The 17,073-nt window shown below is 44.9% G+C and overlaps 43 non-coding genes across 43 annotated transcripts; all 43 read left to right on the top strand.

The window, feature by feature from the left end:
* The first annotated feature begins 242 nt into the window (after window positions 1-242).
* trnav-uac (transfer RNA valine (anticodon UAC)) lies at window positions 243-315 on the top strand. Its single transcript has one exon. It is a non-coding gene; the product is annotated as a tRNA-Val (tRNA).
* A 111-nt stretch (window positions 316-426) lies between these two features.
* trnav-uac (transfer RNA valine (anticodon UAC)) lies at window positions 427-499 on the top strand. Its single transcript has one exon. It is a non-coding gene; the product is annotated as a tRNA-Val (tRNA).
* Window positions 500-863: 364 nt separating this feature from the next.
* trnav-aac (transfer RNA valine (anticodon AAC)) lies at window positions 864-936 on the top strand. The gene has a single exon. It is a non-coding gene; the product is annotated as a tRNA-Val (tRNA).
* A 112-nt stretch (window positions 937-1,048) lies between these two features.
* Window positions 1,049-1,121, top strand: trnav-aac (transfer RNA valine (anticodon AAC)). The gene has a single exon. It is a non-coding gene; the product is annotated as a tRNA-Val (tRNA).
* A 111-nt stretch (window positions 1,122-1,232) lies between these two features.
* Window positions 1,233-1,305, top strand: trnav-aac (transfer RNA valine (anticodon AAC)). The gene has a single exon. It is a non-coding gene; the product is annotated as a tRNA-Val (tRNA).
* Window positions 1,306-9,439: 8,134 nt separating this feature from the next.
* Window positions 9,440-9,512, top strand: trnav-cac (transfer RNA valine (anticodon CAC)). Its single transcript has one exon. It is a non-coding gene; the product is annotated as a tRNA-Val (tRNA).
* Window positions 9,513-9,623: 111 nt separating this feature from the next.
* On the top strand, window positions 9,624-9,696 carry trnav-aac (transfer RNA valine (anticodon AAC)). Its single transcript has one exon. It is a non-coding gene; the product is annotated as a tRNA-Val (tRNA).
* A 295-nt stretch (window positions 9,697-9,991) lies between these two features.
* Window positions 9,992-10,064, top strand: trnav-cac (transfer RNA valine (anticodon CAC)). Its single transcript has one exon. It is a non-coding gene; the product is annotated as a tRNA-Val (tRNA).
* A 111-nt stretch (window positions 10,065-10,175) lies between these two features.
* On the top strand, window positions 10,176-10,248 carry trnav-aac (transfer RNA valine (anticodon AAC)). The gene has a single exon. It is a non-coding gene; the product is annotated as a tRNA-Val (tRNA).
* Window positions 10,249-10,359: 111 nt separating this feature from the next.
* Window positions 10,360-10,432, top strand: trnav-aac (transfer RNA valine (anticodon AAC)). Its single transcript has one exon. It is a non-coding gene; the product is annotated as a tRNA-Val (tRNA).
* A 111-nt stretch (window positions 10,433-10,543) lies between these two features.
* trnav-aac (transfer RNA valine (anticodon AAC)) lies at window positions 10,544-10,616 on the top strand. The gene has a single exon. It is a non-coding gene; the product is annotated as a tRNA-Val (tRNA).
* Window positions 10,617-10,727: 111 nt separating this feature from the next.
* Window positions 10,728-10,800, top strand: trnav-aac (transfer RNA valine (anticodon AAC)). The gene has a single exon. It is a non-coding gene; the product is annotated as a tRNA-Val (tRNA).
* Window positions 10,801-10,911: 111 nt separating this feature from the next.
* On the top strand, window positions 10,912-10,984 carry trnav-aac (transfer RNA valine (anticodon AAC)). The gene has a single exon. It is a non-coding gene; the product is annotated as a tRNA-Val (tRNA).
* A 111-nt stretch (window positions 10,985-11,095) lies between these two features.
* trnav-aac (transfer RNA valine (anticodon AAC)) lies at window positions 11,096-11,168 on the top strand. Its single transcript has one exon. It is a non-coding gene; the product is annotated as a tRNA-Val (tRNA).
* A 111-nt stretch (window positions 11,169-11,279) lies between these two features.
* On the top strand, window positions 11,280-11,352 carry trnav-aac (transfer RNA valine (anticodon AAC)). Its single transcript has one exon. It is a non-coding gene; the product is annotated as a tRNA-Val (tRNA).
* A 111-nt stretch (window positions 11,353-11,463) lies between these two features.
* Window positions 11,464-11,536, top strand: trnav-aac (transfer RNA valine (anticodon AAC)). Its single transcript has one exon. It is a non-coding gene; the product is annotated as a tRNA-Val (tRNA).
* Window positions 11,537-11,647: 111 nt separating this feature from the next.
* Window positions 11,648-11,720, top strand: trnav-aac (transfer RNA valine (anticodon AAC)). The gene has a single exon. It is a non-coding gene; the product is annotated as a tRNA-Val (tRNA).
* A 111-nt stretch (window positions 11,721-11,831) lies between these two features.
* On the top strand, window positions 11,832-11,904 carry trnav-aac (transfer RNA valine (anticodon AAC)). Its single transcript has one exon. It is a non-coding gene; the product is annotated as a tRNA-Val (tRNA).
* Window positions 11,905-12,015: 111 nt separating this feature from the next.
* On the top strand, window positions 12,016-12,088 carry trnav-aac (transfer RNA valine (anticodon AAC)). Its single transcript has one exon. It is a non-coding gene; the product is annotated as a tRNA-Val (tRNA).
* Window positions 12,089-12,383: 295 nt separating this feature from the next.
* trnav-cac (transfer RNA valine (anticodon CAC)) lies at window positions 12,384-12,456 on the top strand. The gene has a single exon. It is a non-coding gene; the product is annotated as a tRNA-Val (tRNA).
* Window positions 12,457-12,567: 111 nt separating this feature from the next.
* On the top strand, window positions 12,568-12,640 carry trnav-aac (transfer RNA valine (anticodon AAC)). Its single transcript has one exon. It is a non-coding gene; the product is annotated as a tRNA-Val (tRNA).
* Window positions 12,641-12,935: 295 nt separating this feature from the next.
* On the top strand, window positions 12,936-13,008 carry trnav-cac (transfer RNA valine (anticodon CAC)). The gene has a single exon. It is a non-coding gene; the product is annotated as a tRNA-Val (tRNA).
* A 111-nt stretch (window positions 13,009-13,119) lies between these two features.
* Window positions 13,120-13,192, top strand: trnav-aac (transfer RNA valine (anticodon AAC)). The gene has a single exon. It is a non-coding gene; the product is annotated as a tRNA-Val (tRNA).
* Window positions 13,193-13,303: 111 nt separating this feature from the next.
* trnav-aac (transfer RNA valine (anticodon AAC)) lies at window positions 13,304-13,376 on the top strand. The gene has a single exon. It is a non-coding gene; the product is annotated as a tRNA-Val (tRNA).
* A 109-nt stretch (window positions 13,377-13,485) lies between these two features.
* trnav-aac (transfer RNA valine (anticodon AAC)) lies at window positions 13,486-13,558 on the top strand. Its single transcript has one exon. It is a non-coding gene; the product is annotated as a tRNA-Val (tRNA).
* Window positions 13,559-13,669: 111 nt separating this feature from the next.
* On the top strand, window positions 13,670-13,742 carry trnav-aac (transfer RNA valine (anticodon AAC)). The gene has a single exon. It is a non-coding gene; the product is annotated as a tRNA-Val (tRNA).
* A 111-nt stretch (window positions 13,743-13,853) lies between these two features.
* Window positions 13,854-13,926, top strand: trnav-aac (transfer RNA valine (anticodon AAC)). Its single transcript has one exon. It is a non-coding gene; the product is annotated as a tRNA-Val (tRNA).
* Window positions 13,927-14,037: 111 nt separating this feature from the next.
* On the top strand, window positions 14,038-14,110 carry trnav-aac (transfer RNA valine (anticodon AAC)). The gene has a single exon. It is a non-coding gene; the product is annotated as a tRNA-Val (tRNA).
* A 111-nt stretch (window positions 14,111-14,221) lies between these two features.
* trnav-aac (transfer RNA valine (anticodon AAC)) lies at window positions 14,222-14,294 on the top strand. Its single transcript has one exon. It is a non-coding gene; the product is annotated as a tRNA-Val (tRNA).
* Window positions 14,295-14,405: 111 nt separating this feature from the next.
* trnav-aac (transfer RNA valine (anticodon AAC)) lies at window positions 14,406-14,478 on the top strand. Its single transcript has one exon. It is a non-coding gene; the product is annotated as a tRNA-Val (tRNA).
* Window positions 14,479-14,589: 111 nt separating this feature from the next.
* trnav-aac (transfer RNA valine (anticodon AAC)) lies at window positions 14,590-14,662 on the top strand. Its single transcript has one exon. It is a non-coding gene; the product is annotated as a tRNA-Val (tRNA).
* A 112-nt stretch (window positions 14,663-14,774) lies between these two features.
* On the top strand, window positions 14,775-14,847 carry trnav-aac (transfer RNA valine (anticodon AAC)). The gene has a single exon. It is a non-coding gene; the product is annotated as a tRNA-Val (tRNA).
* Window positions 14,848-14,958: 111 nt separating this feature from the next.
* On the top strand, window positions 14,959-15,031 carry trnav-aac (transfer RNA valine (anticodon AAC)). Its single transcript has one exon. It is a non-coding gene; the product is annotated as a tRNA-Val (tRNA).
* Window positions 15,032-15,327: 296 nt separating this feature from the next.
* trnav-aac (transfer RNA valine (anticodon AAC)) lies at window positions 15,328-15,400 on the top strand. The gene has a single exon. It is a non-coding gene; the product is annotated as a tRNA-Val (tRNA).
* Window positions 15,401-15,512: 112 nt separating this feature from the next.
* Window positions 15,513-15,585, top strand: trnav-cac (transfer RNA valine (anticodon CAC)). The gene has a single exon. It is a non-coding gene; the product is annotated as a tRNA-Val (tRNA).
* A 111-nt stretch (window positions 15,586-15,696) lies between these two features.
* Window positions 15,697-15,769, top strand: trnav-cac (transfer RNA valine (anticodon CAC)). Its single transcript has one exon. It is a non-coding gene; the product is annotated as a tRNA-Val (tRNA).
* Window positions 15,770-15,880: 111 nt separating this feature from the next.
* On the top strand, window positions 15,881-15,953 carry trnav-cac (transfer RNA valine (anticodon CAC)). The gene has a single exon. It is a non-coding gene; the product is annotated as a tRNA-Val (tRNA).
* A 111-nt stretch (window positions 15,954-16,064) lies between these two features.
* On the top strand, window positions 16,065-16,137 carry trnav-cac (transfer RNA valine (anticodon CAC)). The gene has a single exon. It is a non-coding gene; the product is annotated as a tRNA-Val (tRNA).
* A 111-nt stretch (window positions 16,138-16,248) lies between these two features.
* trnav-uac (transfer RNA valine (anticodon UAC)) lies at window positions 16,249-16,321 on the top strand. The gene has a single exon. It is a non-coding gene; the product is annotated as a tRNA-Val (tRNA).
* A 111-nt stretch (window positions 16,322-16,432) lies between these two features.
* trnav-aac (transfer RNA valine (anticodon AAC)) lies at window positions 16,433-16,505 on the top strand. The gene has a single exon. It is a non-coding gene; the product is annotated as a tRNA-Val (tRNA).
* Window positions 16,506-16,616: 111 nt separating this feature from the next.
* Window positions 16,617-16,689, top strand: trnav-aac (transfer RNA valine (anticodon AAC)). The gene has a single exon. It is a non-coding gene; the product is annotated as a tRNA-Val (tRNA).
* A 112-nt stretch (window positions 16,690-16,801) lies between these two features.
* On the top strand, window positions 16,802-16,874 carry trnav-aac (transfer RNA valine (anticodon AAC)). The gene has a single exon. It is a non-coding gene; the product is annotated as a tRNA-Val (tRNA).
* Window positions 16,875-16,985: 111 nt separating this feature from the next.
* Window positions 16,986-17,058, top strand: trnav-aac (transfer RNA valine (anticodon AAC)). The gene has a single exon. It is a non-coding gene; the product is annotated as a tRNA-Val (tRNA).
* Window positions 17,059-17,073: the final 15 nt, after the last annotated feature.

A 17,073-nucleotide genomic window follows, 5' to 3' on the forward strand; every position in this document is an offset into this window, starting at 1 on the left:
ACACTTATACTTTCCTTAAAGATAAACTTTGTAACCTCCAAACTTCTACTGTCAGCTTGTTTCCATAGTGTAGTGGTTATCACATTTGCCTCACACGCAAAAGGTCCCCATTTCGAAACTGGGTGGAAACATCTTTTTAACACTGGACCACGAAGGGCTCAATGTGTTACGCTTCATCTTAGTAACACTTATACTTTCCTTAAAGATAAACTTTGTAACCTCCAAACTTCTACTGTCAGCTTGTTTCCATAGTGTAGTGGTTATCACGTTTGCCTTACACGCAAAAGGTCCCCAGTTCGAAACTGGGTGGAAACATCTTTTTAACACTGGACCACGAAGGGCTCAATGTGTTACGCTTCATCTTAGTAACACTTATACTTTCCTTAAAGATAAAATTTGTAAACTCCAAACTTCTACTGTCATCTTGTTTCCATAGTGTAGTGGTTATCACGTTTGCCTTACACGCAAAAGGTCCCCAGTTCGAAACTGGGTGGAAACATCTTTTTAACACTGGACCACGAAGGGCTCAAAGTGTTACGCTTCATCTTATTAACACTTATACTTTCCTTAAAGATAAAGTTTTTAACCTCCGATCTCTTACTATCAGCTTGTATAAAGCGCTTTGTGACCCTGGTCTCGAAAAGCGCTATATAAATAAATATTACTTACTTACTTACTTACTTACATAGTGTAGTGGTTATCACGTTTGCCTCACACGCAAAAGGTCGCCAATTCGAAACTGGGTGGAAACATCTTTTTAACACTATTCCATGAAGGGCTCGAGGTGTTACGCTTCATCTTAGTAACACTTGTACTTTCCTTAAAGATAAAGTTTTTAACCTCCAATCTCTTCCTATCAGCTTGTTTCCATAGTGTAGTGGTTATCACGTTTGCCTAACACGCAAAAGGTCCCCAGTTCCAGACTGGGTGGAAACATCTTTTTTAACTCTGGTCCACGATGGGCTCAAGGTGTTACGCTTCATCTTAGTAACACTTGTACTTTCCTTAAAGATAAAGTTGTTAACCTCCAATCTCTTCCTATCAGCTTGTTTCCATAGTGTAGTGGTTATCACGTTTGCCTAACACGCAAAAGGTCCCCAGTTCGAAACTGGGTGGAAGCATCTTTTTAACACTGGTCCATGAAGGGCTCGAGGTGTTACGCTTCATCTTGGTAACACTTATACTTTCCTTAAAGATAAAGTTTGTAACCTCCAATTTGCTACTGTCAGTTTGTTTCCAGAGTGTAGTGGTTATCACGTTTGCCTAACACGCAAAAGGTCCCCAGTTCGAAACTGGGTGGAAACATCTTTTTAACACTGGTCCATGAAGGGCTCGAGGTGTTACGCTTCATCTTAGTAACACTTAGGCTCGATTCCAATTCTCAATTTGACCACTACAACTACGCCCTACCACTAGGTTTGCGCGTGCCCGCGAAGTGTAGTGTAGTCCCAATTCTACTTTCGGCGTAGTGATAGTGTTCAAGGTAGTGCCAGGTCTCCCTACTAGAGGTAGTGATGTCGGAGGCACACTTCGCAACCGAGTGCTGACGGACTCGGAAGAATTGTGAGCAACACAGTACATAAATGTGAGTATTCTTGCTAGTGTTTCTTCATAAAATTCATGTGAAAGCATTGTTTTTGCTGATAGTCCATGTTGATAAAATATAAACACACAGTGAAGATGCTAACGTTAGCAATTGTTTGTTCATAAACTCTTGAGTATGCATCATTTCGACGATATTTCATGTTAATAAACTTTTAAGTTGATAACTTTTAACAGTGAAGACGTTAGTTGTTTGTGTATTTCATGTGAAAAGTATTATTTATTGCATATAAAAAACGATGTTTAATTCGACGCTAATTAAGCATTGTTTTCAACGATATTTCATGTTAAAAACGTTTAAGAGTAACAGTAAAGATGCTATTGTTTGTGTATTTAATGTGAAAAGTATTATTTCTTGCATATAAAAAACGATGTTTAATTCAACGCTAATTAAGCATTGTTTTCAATGACATTTCATGCTAATACACTTTTAAGAGTAACAGTTAAGATTGCTATTGTTTGTGTATTTACTGTGAAAAGTATTATTTCATGCATATAAAAAACGATGTTTAATTCAACGCTAATTAAGCATTGTTTTCAACGACATTTCATGCTAATACACTTTTAAGAGTAACAGTTAAGATGCTATTGTTTGTGTATTCACTGTAAAAAGTATTATTTCTTGCATATAAAAAACGATGTTTAATTCAACGCTACTTAAGCATTGTTTACAACGACATTTCATGTTAAAAAACTTTTAAGAGTAACAGTAAAGATGCTATTGTTTGTGTATTTAATGTGAAAAGTATTATTTCTTGCACTTAAAAAGGATGTTTAATTCTACGCTAATTAAGCATTGTTTTCAACGATATTTCATATCATATATTTAATAATGCATTTTTAAGAGAAACAGTGAAGATGCTATTGTTTGTGTATTTCTTTAAAGCAAAGTATTTTATGTAAATCATGTGTATTTGTGAAGACAACACTTGTTTTAACAGTTTACCACACATCACTCATAAAAGCAACACAATTGATAATTTCCAGATTATTTGAATGTCTGGATTATAATGTTATTGTTGCCATGTTCTCCAGGATGATGCAGAATGCCCCAAACCGGAACCAGCACGTCGGGAGCTCCGACACCCACCACTCGCCTCAGGTCCAGCAGGTCTGGATTCTGTCACCGGTCTCCCAGCTTCAAGGCCTGCAACACCAATACTTGAAGGAGGGAGCAAAGGAGGCATAAAGAGCAACAAAAAGATCTGTCTTGGGAAAATAAATACAAAATGTAGATGGACTTTCTTTTTTTGAGTATTTGTTTAAGCATTATTTAGTTTACGCACTATTTTTGTTTGGTTGTTGCACTTTATTTTGGTTCTGCATTTTAAATGTGTCAGATTGTTTGGTCAAATACAATATTTGTTTTTACAAGTTCTAGTGTTGTCATTCCTAAATACACATTTACATTCATACTGGTACAATAAATACAAATACAAATGTTAAATTATAAACATTTTAATAAAACAAACACATGGCGAAAATCCTGCTGTAGCTCAGTCTCCACGTTGAACCATAACAGTAGTAAGTTCAAGTTGAAGTTGTTTCTGCAGTTCACTGAGAGAGAACCAGTCTGAGGAGGAAAATTCACACACTATTAGAAATGAGCATCAAAAAGAATAGTTTGAGTAAAAGCTACTCAAAATAAGTTCAAATTACTTCAGGTTTATGTAAGCGACATGGTAAACATATTAACGATTGATAAACACAGCTACAATACACTCTAAACATAGTTTACAACTGTTCTGCTTCATTGGTGCTCCGCCCTCCAACGGCTTCGCTATGGGTTTACCCCGAGGCACCGCCTCGTCTCTGAGAAAGCTTAATGAACTCGCCACCCAGCAGGGGGCAGTACCTTCCTATAAAGGCGGGCAGCACCCGCCGCACTTTCTCCATTTTCAACTCAGCGAGAAAGCTCCTGGTTACAGCATGGCGGACGTAAGCATGAGCGTGGACGTAGACGTGTCTTTGTGTTTAACGTGTGACACCCCCCTGGGGAGGGGGGACACACATGTGCTCTGCTTCGTTTGTCTAGGCCCAGATCACGCGTTTGCGGATTGTGGGGCCTGCCGTATGCTTCCCGAGGAGGTCCGGAAGAGACGGGGAGCATACGAGGCCCGTCGGCGCACGCCGCGTCCTCCAGCCAGGTCGTGGGCCGACTACGACGAGGAGGACGACCGGCGGTGTTATGAGGCGGATCCGAGCACCCTGTTCGGTTCCGAGCCGGGGGACGTCGAAGCGGTCGGGGGAGCCGGGCCGGCTCCTCGCTACCCGCTTGACGCCCTGCCGCGCATATTCACCGCCGCGGCGAACCGCATGGAGGTCGAGCTCCCCCCCGTGCCTCCACTCGCGCCACCACCGTTTACATGCGGAGTGAAGGTCGGGCGGAACGAAGCGCGCAGGCCTGCTGTTCCGGGGGTTATTTGTCCTAAGCTGGACGAAATCTGGGGCTACGCGCGGCGAGGGTCTGCCTCTCCCATGGCTTCAGGGCCTCCCGTAGGATCCTACGGACCCTATTGCCGTGTGGACGGGGTGGACTGGCGGCGCGGTGTCCCGGAGCCCTCGGATACGGTACGTGCCGCCCTCGACCCGGCGGCTCGACTGTGGCCAGGCCGCCCTGTAGCTCTGCCTAGAGCTGAAGACAGGTTGACGGCAATGTTGTTCAACCGATCCTACAAGGGGGGGACGCAGGTGGTCTCCCTCGCGAACAACATGGCTCTCCTGTGCGGTGCGCTCAACAGGCTCACCGTGGACCGAGACGACCTTGGACCTTCGGAGTTGGAGGAAGTCAAGGACTCGGTGGCTGCGCTCCTCCGGATGTCGCAGGCGTACGCGATCCTGGGAGGGGGTCTACGCGACGCTGGACAGCTGGGCCACCGGCACCTGTGGCTAGACCTGGCCACAGCGCTGCCGGAGAGAGACCGGAGGCTCCTCCTGGACGGACCAATTACGGAGGACTCGCTGTTCGGTCCGGAGCTCCGGAACGTCGTGGCCCGGCAGGAGGCAGCGCAGCAGGAGTCGGCGCAGCTCCGCCATCACCTGCATGGGCGTGAGGACGAGGCGCGACGGGGGTCCGGCGCTCGGAGACGGAGAGCCCGTTCGTCGGCCCCATCAGCTGGTGCGGGGGGGAAGCGTCACCAGAGCCAGCCGCCCCAGCAGCACCAGCAGCAACGGCAACAGCCGCGGCAGGCGACGAGCGAGCGTCGCCGGGTTCCGCAGCAGGAGCCGGGGAGCCAGCAGCGGAGCCAGCAGCCGCAGTGGAGCCAGCGGAGGAGGGACCCGCAGCGGCGAGGACGCAGGGGCGTCGAGGCTTCGTCTCGGGGGAGCCCTCCTCCCCCTTACTCTTTCAAAGGGCTTTATGTAAATAAAAACAAAAGAACGTATGACGTTTCTGTGGTTCGTTATGAGAGAGATGTTGGTAGCGTGCATGTGTTTCCGCCTGTGAGTGTGACGTATTCACAGGCGTCATTAGAAACTTATGCCGCTAATGCTAAGCTAACATGCTCCGCCGGTCATAGACGGCGTGATTTTCCTCTCATAACACAGTCCGAAGGAGGTTTTAAACCCCTTCGTCCGGGTCATACCGAGACTGCAATAACGGAGTCTGTCCACACGAATGAGGGGCAGACTCCAACCACATGTGTTTTGTTTACAGACGAGCAGAGGTCCGCGAGACCGGCTGAATCAGCTGTGTTTACTTCCGCGTCGACCAGCGCTCGTGCCCGACAGAGCGTGACAGCTGATGAGGTGAGTGGAACTTGTCCGGACATGTCTATGTTAACCGGAGGTTGTTCCTTCCCCCACAGCGCTGTCTACAAACACTGGCACCGTGGAGGACGTCACGTTTGGCGGCGGAGAAGCGCCATGGAACTGACGCAACCTGGTGTTTTTATGTGCGAGTTTTTTCGCCGTTCTGAGACCAGGCGAGGGCGAGGAACTTCCGTCCCGTCTGGTCGATCAACTGGAGAGGTGCGTGGCGGTCGGATCTCACGAGTCACGAACAGGTCGGGACCGCCAGCGGGGCTGGAGAATGTACGGGACCGGGTGAGTGATGCGGTGCCGACGCGCGCGCGACCTAACTCACTTCAGCTCCGGGTTAATTCTCCAGCGCTTTCCTCCACATCGCGGGTTTTGTCAGCTCCGGTGACACTAAGAAGTGCTCAGGGAGTTGGGAAGACTTCCGGGGGGGGAAGGAAACACGCACGACGCGCATCTGAGGTGTCTCACGCGCACTTGCGCGCTTCTCCCACAGAGCCGGCTTTTATGTATGAGAGTGGGGGTTCTAGTGAATCCAACTCGAGTACATGCTCTGTGGATTCAAGAGATAGAGACGCGGCTTGTGTGATGCCCTTTCGTCTACGGCCCGTCCATGGGGGGCGGGCCGGAGGACTACCCAAGGTTCGCCAGGGCTGCGGTTCTGACAGAACATTATTCGGCTTGGAGTCGCCTGGTTTTACTTCTAGGACCCACTTGGCTGGGGGGAGTAATCAGGCGGGGCTATGCGCTACAGTTTGCCCGTCAACCCCCGCGTTTTTCAGGGATTCTCTGGACGTGTATGGTGGAGCAGGAGAAACTATCCTGTCTGAGAAAACGAGGTGTCTACTCTGCTGCAGAAGGAGGTCGTAGAACTGGTCCCTGCAGCCGAGATGATGTCAGGGTTTTACTCCCGGTACTTCCTCGTGGCGAAGAAGACCGGGGGTTGGAGGCCCATTCTGGAACTCAGCTATTTGAACAAGTTCATAGCTACCCGCCCGTTTCGCATGTTGACGGTCAAGAAACTGCTTTCAGGTGTATGTCCAGGAGATTGGATGACATCTATCGACCTGACCGACGCGTACTTTCACATACCGATAGTCAAGAGACATCGAAAGTACTTGCGTTTCGCCCTCGAGGGTCGGGTGTTTCAGTACACTCGACTTCCGTTCGGCTACTCTCTGGCACCCAGGACCTTCACCAAGTGTGTGGAAGCGGCAGTGGAGCCTTTGAGAGTGAGTGGGGTAAGGATCTTGACCTATCTGGACGACTGGTTGATCCTTGCCAGGTCAGAGGCAGAAAGTTACGCTCACACACAGAAGGTGTTGAGCCATATTGCCACCCTGGGGTTCACAGTGAACCTCAGCAAGAGCGCTCTGACTCCAGTTCAACAGTTAGTTTACCTGGGGGTACTGTTGAACTCGGAGGATACGCGCGCCTCCCGGACGTGCGTATCCAGCCCATTCTCCGACTGACAACACAGTTGCTGGAAGCTCGGTGTCACGTGACAACAGCAGGCACTGTTATGTCCCTCCTGGGGCTCATGGCGGCAGCCCACACGGTTGTTCGGCTGGGCTTGCTGCACATGAGGGAGCTTCAGAGATGGTTTGGTCGTCTCAAGCTAGACCTCAAGCGGGAAAGAGGTCGGAAAGTGCGCCTTCCCGCTCGGGTTTTGCAGGACATCCAGTTCTGGAACTCTCACGCCAACCTCAGGCGGAGAGTTCCATTGGGTTGCGTCCTTCGTTACACTCAAGTGTTCACAGACGCTTCCCTGACAGGTTGGGGAGGCACCTCAGGTCAGGCCTATGCCAGTGGGGTCTGGAGCAGTCCGGTGCTCAGACACATAAACTGGCTAGAGCTGAAGGCGATTCACAATGTCCTGCTTCACCTCTCTCCCCCCAGAGGTTCTCTCATTGGGTGAGATCGGCCATTATCCGTGCCTACCGAGCAGCGGGTGGATCCGCTCCTAGCGGTCTGAGGGCACATTCCACCCGTGGCGTGGCAGCCTCAGTGGCTCTTTTGCGGGGTGTGGCAGCAGAGGATATCTGCTCTGCTGCCTCTTGGGCGTCCACGTCTACCTTCGCTAAGGCCTATCTCCTCGACGTAACGGCGGGATCAGTAGCTCATACTGTCTTGAGCGCTGTTGTGCCCCCCTCAGGGCCCACGGCTCAAGTGGGATTGGACCCTGGGCCGGCGGGGCCCTAGTGATGCTGCTCCAGGAGCGGCGTCCAGCTGGGGGTACATTTATCCCGTCAGGCTTCGCCTTTTGGGTAAACCCATAGCGAAGCCGTTGGAGGGCGGAGCACCAATGAGGCAGAACCCCTGAGTTATCTATTATAACCTCAGGTTCTGCGAGTTGGTGCGAAGCCCTCCAACCTCGTCGCCCAGCGGCCGCCCTTCTCGCTGAGTTTTCAGTTGGAGAAAGTGCGGCGGGTGCTGCCCGCCTTTATAGGAAGGTACTGCCCCCTGCTGGGTGGCGAGTTCATTAAGCTTTCTCAGAGACGAGGCGGTGCCTCGGGGTAAACCCATAGCGAAGCCGTTGGAGGGCTTCGCACCAACTCGCAGAACCTGAGGTTATAATAGATAACTCAGGGGTTTTCATTCTTTTAGAAAAACAAAACAAACAGGTAAATGGAGGCTTATATTGACCATTGTTATCTTGTAAATGCGGTCTTAAAAATGCATACACATTAATTTACTTCACAATAAGCTCCAAACTTTCTCTACCGTTTGCATCGTTGTAGAAAACAACAACAAAGAAACATAAATAGATCGCTTATATCGACCATTGCTAGCACGTTTAGCATTCCGTTTACAATTGTGGTCGTAAAAAGTGCATAAACCTCAAAATACATCGATTAACACAATCACAATAAGCTCCAAACTTTAGGTCACTAACGTTTGCATTTTTTAGGAAACAACAACAACAAAGAAACACGTTAAAATAGATCGCTTGTATTGACCATTGCTAGCACGTATAGCATTCCGCTTACAATTGTGGTCGTAAAAAGTTCATAAACCTCAAAATACATCGAACAAAACAACCACAATAAGCTCCAAATGTACTTCAATACTGTTTGCATACTTTTAAAACAAAACAAAGAAACACATAAATCGCTGGTAGCGTTAGCGCGTATAAAACTTATTTTCAAGCAAAAACTTACCGTGAAATTGTCTAACAGCACTTGGATGTTTCGATGATATCTTCTTCTCCGGATAGGTCGGCGACTTGTTGTAGAAAGATGATATATAAAACGATATAACGCCAGGAGCAAAGCCAGTGCTGTTGTTGCAGCAGGTTCTGAGTCGCTTCTGCTGACGTCAGCGGCAACGATTGATGACGTAACATAGGGTATGCCGGGCCCAAATCTGAAGGGTGACGCGAAGGGCCTACCGGGTTGGCGAAGTGGTAGTGCTAGGGGTAGTGGTAGTGGTAGTGGTAGTGGTAGGGCTCAAACTGAGAATTGGAATCGGGCCTTATACTTTCCTTAAAGATAAAGTTTGTAACCTCCAATCTCTTCCTCTCAGCTTGTTTCCATAGTGTAGTGGTTATCACATTTGCCTCACACGCAAAAGGTTTCCCAGTTCAAAACTGGGTGGAAACATCTTTTTAACACTGGTCCATGAAGGGCTCGAGGTGTTACGCTTCATCTTAGTAACGCTTATACTTTCCTTAAAGATAAAGTTTGTAACCTCCAATTGCTTCAAATCAGCTTGTTTCCATAGTGTAGTGGTTATCACGTTTGCCTCACATGCAAAAGGTCCCCAGTTCGAAACTAGGTGGAAACATCTTTTTAACTCTGGTCCATGAAGGGCTCGAGGTGTTACGCTTCATCTTAGTAACACTTATACTTTCCTTAAAGATAAAGTTTCTAACCTCCAATCTCTTTCAATCAGCTGGTTTCCAAAGTGTAGTGGTTATCACGTTTGCCTCACACGCAAAAGGTCCCCAGTTCGAAACTGGGTGGAAACTTCTTTTTAACACTGGTCCATGAAGGGCTCGAGGTGTTACGCTTCATCTTAGTAACACTTATACTTTCCTTAAAGATAAAATTTTTAACCTCCAATCTCTTCCTATCAGCTTGTTTCCATAGTGTAGTGGTTATCACATTTGCCTCACACGCAAAAGGTCCCCAGTTCGAAACTGGGTGGAAACATCTTTTTAACACTGGACCACGAAGGGCTCAATGTGTTACGCTTCATCTTAGTAACACTTATACTTTCCTTAAAGATAAAATTTTTAACCTCCAATCTCTTCCTATCAGCTTGTTTCCATAGTGTAGTGGTTATCACGTTTGCCTAACACGCAAAAGGTCCCCAGTTCGAAACTGGGTGGAAACATCTTTTTAACACTGGTCCATGAAGGGCTCGAGGTGTTACGCTTCATCTTAGTAACGCTTATACTTTCCTTAAAGATAAAGTTTGTAACCTCCAATTTCTTCAAATCAGCTTGTTTCCATAGTGTAGTGGTTATCACGTTTGCCTCACATGCAAAAGGTCCCCAGTTCGAAACTAGGTGGAAACATCTTTTTAACTCTGGTCCATGAAGGGCTCGAAGTGTTACGCTTCATCTTAGTAACACTTATACTTTCCTTAAAGATAAAGTTTCTAACCTCCAATCTCTTTCAATCAGCTGGTTTCCATAGTGTAGTGGTTATCACGTTTGCCTCACACGCAAAAGGTCCCCAGTTCGAAACTGGGTGGAAACTTCTTTTTAACACTGGTCCATGAAGGGCTCGAGGTGTTACGCTTCATCTTAGTAACACTTATACTTTCCTTAAAGATAAAATTTTTAACCTCCAATCTCTTCCTATCAGCTTGTTTCCATAGTGTAGTGGTTATCACGTTTGCCTAACACGCAAAAGGTCCCCAGTTCGAAACTGGGTGGAAACATCTTTTTAACACTGGTCCATGAAGGGCTCGAGGTGTTACGCTTCATCTTAGTAACACTTATACTTTCCTTAAAGATAAACTTTGTAACCCCCAAACTTTTACTGTCAGCTTGTTTCCATAGTGTAGTGGTTATCACGTTTGCCTAACACGCAAAAGGTCCCCAGTTCGAAACTGGGTGGAAACATCTTTTTAACACTGGTCCATGAAGGGCTCAAGGTGTTACGCTTCATCTTAGTAACACTTATACTTTCCTTAAAGATAAACTTTGTAACCTGCAATCTCTTCCTATCAGCTTGTTTCCATAGTGTAGTGGTTATCACGTTTGCCTAACACGCAAAAGGTCCCCAGTTCGAAACTGGGTGGAAACATCTTTTAAACATTGGACCACGAAGGGCTCAAAGTGTTACGCTTCATCTTAGTAACACTTGTACTTTCCTTGAAGATAAAGTTTGTAACCTCCAATTTATTACCGTCAGTTTGTTTCCATAGTGTAGTGGTTATCACGTTTGCCTAACACGCAAAAGGTCCCCAGTTCGAAACTGGGTGGAAACATCTTTTTAACACTGGTCCATGAAGGGCTCGAGGTGTTACGCTTCATCTTAGTAACACTTATACTTTCCTTAAAGATAAACTTTGTAACCCCCAAACTTTTACTGTCAGCTTGTTTCCATAGTGTAGTGGTTATCACGTTTGCCTAACACGCAAAAGGTCCCCAGTTCGAAACTGGGTGGAAACATCTTTTTAACACTGGTCCATGAAGGGCTCAAGGTGTTACGCTTCATCTTAGTAACACTTATACTTTCCTTAAAGATAAACTTTGTAACCTGCAATCTCTTCCTATCAGCTTGTTTCCATAGTGTAGTGGTTATCACGTTTGCCTAACACGCAAAAGGTCCCCAGTTCGAAACTGGGTGGAAACATCTTTTAAACATTGGACCACGAAGGGCTCAAAGTGTTACGCTTCATCTTAGTAACACTTGTACTTTCCTTGAAGATAAAGTTTGTAACCTCCAATTTATTACCGTCAGTTTGTTTCCATAGTGTAGTGGTTATCACGTTTGCCTAACACGCAAAAGGTCCCCAGTTCGAAACTGGGTGGAAACATCTTTTTAACACTGGTCCATGAAGGGCTCGAGGTGTTACGCTTCATCTTAGTAACACTTATACTTTCCTTAAAGATAAACTTTGTAACCCCCAAACTTTTACTGTCAGCTTGTTTCCATAGTGTAGTGGTTATCACGTTTGCCTAACACGCAAAAGGTCCCCAGTTCGAAACTGGGTGGAAACATCTTTTTAACACTGGTCCATGAAGGGCTCAAGGTGTTACGCTTCATCTTAGTAACACTTATACTTTCCTTAAAGATAAACTTTGTAACCTGCAATCTCTTCCTATCAGCTTGTTTCCATAGTGTAGTGGTTATCACGTTTGCCTAACACGCAAAAGGTCCCCAGTTCGAAACTGGGTGGAAACATCTTTTAAACATTGGACCACGAAGGGCTCAAAGTGTTACGCTTCATCTTAGTAACACTTGTACTTTCCTTGAAGATAAAGTTTGTAACCTCCAATTTATTACCGTCAGTTTGTTTCCATAGTGTAGTGGTTATCACGTTTGCCTAACACGCAAAAGGTCCCCAGTTCGAAACTGGGTGGAAACATCTTTTTAACACTGGTCCATGAAGGGCTCGAGGTGTTACGCTTCATCTTAGTAACACTTATACTTTCCTTAAAGATAAACTTTGTAACCCCCAAACTTTTACTGTCAGCTTGTTTCCATAGTGTAGTGGTTATCACGTTTGCCTAACACGCAAAAGGTCCCCAGTTCGAAACTGGGTGGAAACATCTTTTTAACACTGGTCCATGAAGGGCTCGAGGTGTTACGCTTCATCTTAGTAACACTTATACTTTCCTTAAAGATAAAGTTTCTAACCTCCAATCTCTTTCAATCAGCTGGTTTCCAAAGTGTAGTGGTTATCACGTTTGCCTCACACGCAAAAGGTCCCCAGTTCGAAACTGGGTGGAAACTTCTTTTTAACACTGGTCCATGAAGGGCTCGAGGTGTTACGCTTCATCTTAGTAACACTTATACTTTCCTTAAAGATACAATTTTTAACCTCCAATCTCTTCCTATCAGCTTGTTTCCATAGTGTAGTGGTTATCACATTTGCCTCACACGCAAAAGGTCCCCAGTTCGAAACTGGGTGGAAACATCTTTTTAACACTGGACCACGAAGGGCTCAATGTGTTACGCTTCATCTTAGTAACACTTATACTTTCCTTAAAGATAAAATTTTTAACCTCCAATCTCTTCCTATCAGCTTGTTTCCATAGTGTAGTGGTTATCACGTTTGCCTAACACGCAAAAGGTCCCCAGTTCGAAACTGGGTGGAAACATCTTTTTAACACTGGTCCATGAAGGGCTCGAGGTGTTACGCTTCATCTTAGTAACGCTTATACTTTCCTTAAAGATAAAGTTTGTAACCTCCAATTTCTTCAAATCAGCTTGTTTCCATAGTGTAGTGGTTATCACGTTTGCCTCACATGCAAAAGGTCCCCAGTTCGAAACTAGGTGGAAACATCTTTTTAACTCTGGTCCATGAAGGGCTCGAGGTGTTACGCTTCATCTTAGTAACACTTATACTTTCCTTAAAGATAAAGTTTCTAACCTCCAATCTCTTTCAATCAGCTGGTTTCCATAGTGTAGTGGTTATCACGTTTGCCTCACACGCAAAAGGTCCCCAGTTCGAAACTGGGTGGAAACTTCTTTTTAACACTGGTCCATGAAGGGCTCGAGGTGTTACGCTTCATCTTAGTAACACTTATACTTTCCTTAAAGATAAAATTTTTAACCTCCAATCTCTTCCTATCAGCTTGTTTCCATAGTGTAGTGGTTATCACGTTTGCCTAACACGCAAAAGGTCCCCAGTTCGAAACTGGGTGGAAACATCTTTTTAACACTGGTCCATGAAGGGCTCGAGGTGTTACGCTTCATCTTAGTAACACTTATACTTTCCTTAAAGATAAACTTTGTAACCCCCAAACTTTTACTGTCAGCTTGTTTCCATAGTGTAGTGGTTATCACGTTTGCCTAACACGCAAAAGGTCCCCAGTTCGAAACTGGGTGGAAACATCTTTTTAACACTGGTCCATGAAGGGCTCAAGGTGTTACGCTTCATCTTAGTAACACTTATACTTTCCTTAAAGATAAACTTTGTAACCTGCAATCTTCTTATCAGCTTGTTTCCATAGTGTAGTGGTTATCACGTTTGCCTAACACGCAAAAGGTCCCCAGTTCGAAACTGGGTGGAAACATCTTTTAAACATTGGACCACGAAGGGCTCAAAGTGTTACGCTTCATCTTAGTAACACTTGTACTTTCCTTGAAGATAAAGTTTGTAACCTCCAATTTATTACCGTCAGTTTGTTTCCATAGTGTAGTGGTTATCACGTTTGCCTAACACGCAAAAGGTCCCCAGTTCGAAACTGGGTGGAAACATCTTTTTAACACTGGTCCATGAAGGGCTCGAGGTGTTACGCTTCATCTTAGTAACACTTATACTTTCCTTAAAGATAAACTTTGTAACCCCCAAACTTTTACTGTCAGCTTGTTTCCATAGTGTAGTGGTTATCACGTTTGCCTAACACGCAAAAGGTCCCCAGTTCGAAACTGGGTGGAAACATCTTTTTAACACTGGTCCATGAAGGGCTCAAGGTGTTACGCTTCATCTTAGTAACACTTATACTTTCCTTAAAGATAAACTTTGTAACCTGCAATCTCTTCCTATCAGCTTGTTTCCATAGTGTAGTGGTTATCACGTTTGCCTAACACGCAAAAGGTCCCCAGTTCGAAACTGGGTGGAAACATCTTTTAAACATTGGACCACGAAGGGCTCAAAGTGTTACGCTTCATCTTAGTAACACTTGTACTTTCCTTGAAGATAAAGTTTGTAACCTCCAATTTATTACCGTCAGTTTGTTTCCATAGTGTAGTGGTTATCACGTTTGCCTAACACGCAAAAGGTCCCCAGTTCGAAACTGGGTGGAAACATCTTTTTAACACTGGTCCATGAAGGGCTCGAGGTGTTACGCTTCATCTTAGTAACACTTATACTTTCCTTAAAGATAAACTTTGTAACCCCCAAACTTTTACTGTCAGCTTGTTTCCATAGTGTAGTGGTTATCACGTTTGCCTAACACGCAAAAGGTCCCCAGTTCGAAACTGGGTGGAAACTTCTTTTTAACACTGGTCCATGAAGGGCTCGAGGTGTTACGCTTCATCTTAGTAACACTTATAGTTTCCTTAAAGATAAAATTTTTAACCTCCAATCTCTTCCTATCAGCTTGTTTCCATAGTGTAGTGGTTATCACGTTTGCCTAACACGCAAAAGGTCCCCAGTTCGAAACTGGGTGGAAACATCTTTTTTAACTCTGGTCCACGATGGGCTCAAGGTGTTACGCTTCATCTTAGTAACACTTGTACTTTCCTTAAAGATAAAGTTGTTAACCTCCAATCTCTTCCTCTCAGCTTGTTTCCATAGTGTAGTGGTTATCACGTTTGCCTAACACGCAAAAGGTCCCCAGTTCGAAACTGGGTGGAAACATCTTTTTAACACTGGTCCATGAAGGGCTCGAGGTGTTACGCTTCATCTTGGTAACACTTATACTTTCCTTAAAGATAAAGTTTGTAACCTCCAATTTGCTACTGTCAGTTTGTTTCCATAGTGTAGTGGTTATCACGTTTGCCTAACACGCAAAAGGTCCCCAGTTCGAAACTGGGTGGAAACATCTTTTTAACACTGGTCCATGAAGGGCTCGAGGTGTTACGCTTCATCTTAGTAACACTTATACTTTCCTTAAAGATAAAGTTTGTAACCTCCAATCTCTTCCTCTCAGCTTGTTTCCATAGTGTAGTGGTTATCACATTTGCCTCACACGCAAAAGGTTTCCCAGTTCAAAACTGGGTGGAAACATCTTTTTAACATTGGACCACGAAGGGCTCAAAGTGTTACGTTTCATCTTAGTAACACTTATACTTTCCTTAAAGATAAAGTTTGTAACCTCCAATTTCTTCCTGTCAGTTTGTTTCCATAGTGTAGTGGTTATCACGTTTGCCTAACACGCAAAAGGTCCCCAGTTCGAGACTGGGTGGGAACATCTTTTTTAACTCTGGTCCACGATGGGCTCAAGGTGTTACGCTTCATCTTAGTAACACTTGTACTTTCCTTAAAGATAAAGTTGTTAACCTCCAATCTCTTCCTCTCAGCTTGTTTCCATAGTGTAGTGGTTATCACATTTGCCTCACACGCAAAAGGTCCCCAGTTCGAAACTGGGTGGAAACATCTTTTTAACACTGGACCACGAAGGGCTCAATGTGTTACGCTTCATCTTAGTAACACTTATACTTTCCTTAAAGATAAAGTTTTTAACCTCCAATCTCTTACTATCAGCTTGTTTCCATAGTGTAGTGGTTATCACGTTTGCCTCACACGCAAAAGGTCCCCAGTTCGAAACTGGGTGGAAACATCTTTTTAACACTGGTCCACGAAGGGCTCGAGGTGTTACACTTCATCTTGGTAACACTTTTACTTTCCTTGAAGATAAAGTTTGTAACCTCCAATTTATTACTTTCAGTTTGTTTCCATAGTGTAGTGGTTATCACATTTGCCTCACACGCAAAAGGTCCCCAGTTCGAAACTGGGTGGAAACATCTTTTTAACACTGGTCCATGAAGGGCTCGAGGTGTTACGCTTCATCTTAGTAACACTTGTACTTTCCTTAAAGATAAACTTTGTAACCTGCAATCTCTTCCTATCAGCTTGTTTCCATAGTGTAGTGGTTATCACGTTTGCCTCACACGCAAAAGGTCCCCAGTTCGAAACTGGGTGGAAACATCTTTTTAACACTGGACTACGAAGGGCTCAAAGTGTTACACTTCATCTTGGTAACACATGTACTGTCCTTGTAGATAAAGTTTGTAACCTCCAATTTGTTACTGTCAGTTTGTTTCCATAGTGTAGTGGTTATCACGTTTGCCTTACACGCAAAAGGTCCCCAGTTCGAAACTGGATGGAAACATCTTTTTAACACTGGACCACGAAGGGCTCAAAGTGTTACGTTTCATCTTAGTAACACTTATACTTTCCTTAAAGATAAACTTTGTAACCTCCAAACTTCTACTGTCAGCTTGTTTCCATAGTGTAGTGGTTATCATGTTTGCCTAACACGCAAAAGGTCCCCAGTTCGAAACTGGGTGGAAACATCTTTTTAACACTGGTCCATGAAGGGCTCAAGGTGTTACGCTTCATCTTAGTAACACTTATACTTTCCTTAAAGATAAACTTTGTAACCTGCAATCTCTTCCTATCAGCTTGTTTCCATAGTGTAGTGGTTATCACGTTTGCCTAACACGCAAAAGGTCCCCAGTTCGAAACTGGGTGGAAACATCTTTTTTAACTCTGGTCCACGATGGGCTCAAGGTGTTACGCTTCATCTTAGTAACACTTGTACTTTCCTTAAAGATAAAGTTGTTAACCTCCAATCTCTTCCTATCAGCTTGTTTCCATAGTGTAGTGGTTATCACGTTTGCCTAACACGCAAAAGGTCCCCAGTTCGAAACTGGGTGGAAACATCTTTTTAACACTGGTCCATGAAGGGCTCGAGGTGTTACGCTTCATCTTGGTAACACTTATACTTTCCTTAAAGATAAAGTTTGTAACCTCCAATTTGCTACTGTCAGTTTGTTTCCATAGTGTAGTGGTTATCACGTTTGCCTAACACGCAAAAGGTCCCCAGTTCGAAACTGGGTGGAAACATCTTTTTAACACTGG

This window comes from Callionymus lyra, chromosome 6 (assembly GCF_982586985.1).
Source record: "Callionymus lyra chromosome 6, fCalLyr1.hap1.1, whole genome shotgun sequence".
Taxonomy (NCBI): domain Eukaryota; kingdom Metazoa; phylum Chordata; class Actinopteri; order Syngnathiformes; family Callionymidae; genus Callionymus; species Callionymus lyra.